Source organism: Lolium rigidum, chromosome 1 (genome assembly GCF_022539505.1).
Source record: "Lolium rigidum isolate FL_2022 chromosome 1, APGP_CSIRO_Lrig_0.1, whole genome shotgun sequence".
NCBI lineage: Eukaryota > Viridiplantae > Streptophyta > Magnoliopsida > Poales > Poaceae > Lolium > Lolium rigidum.
Genome location: NC_061508.1, coordinates 118,633,828 through 118,634,705, shown reverse-complemented (window position 1 = coordinate 118,634,705; position 878 = coordinate 118,633,828).

Genomic DNA, 878 nt, shown 5'->3' with positions numbered 1-878 from the left:
GCTCTATTAAAAGGAGTCCCTTAATTTCCAGTAGATTCCCTAGAGGCCCGGCTGCCACCGGCTGGTAGGACAAAAGATGTTGTGCAAGTTTCTCATTGCGAGCACGTACGACTAAATATGGAACACATGCCTATTGATTGATTAGTACTTGGATACCGTTTTATTACTATCTGCAAATGCCCTACCTTGATTGTTACATGAGTTTCTCTCATCCATGCAACGCCCGTTCATCCATCCATGTGCCTACAGTATTTTTATCCTGCTGTTTACTATAATCACTACTGCTGTCTTTGTTACACTGCTGCTGATATTTCACTACTGCTACTGCTATAAAACAGTTACTACTGATAAACTCTTGCGAGCAAGTCTGTTTCCAGGTGCAGCTGAATTGACAACCCCGCTGTTAAGGCTTACGAATATTCTTTGGCTCCCCTTGTGTCGAATCAATAAATTGGGTTTTACTTCCCTCTAAGACTGTTGCGATCCCCTATACTTGTGGCTTATCAAGACTATTTTCTGGCGCCGTTGCCGGGGAGCATAGCTTTATTTGCAAGTTCACTTGGATTGATATTGTTCGCTGCAAATTCTCCATCATGGGTAAACCTTGCGATACTAAAGTCGCCATATTACCATCCACTACAAGAAAAGGTACAACTCTGAGTACCTCTGCTGCTCTTGATTCGCCATTGATACGTCCAATTTGCATCACTATTTTATATCATAATTTGCTGTTATTCATTGATATATTTCATATTGGGACACAATACTTATGTTATTTCATCTATTTTGCATGTTTCATGATTATTTGGGATCGCGCACCGGAGCCAGGATTCTGCTGGAAAAAGCACCGTCAGGATGCAATATTTCGGAAGATCAAC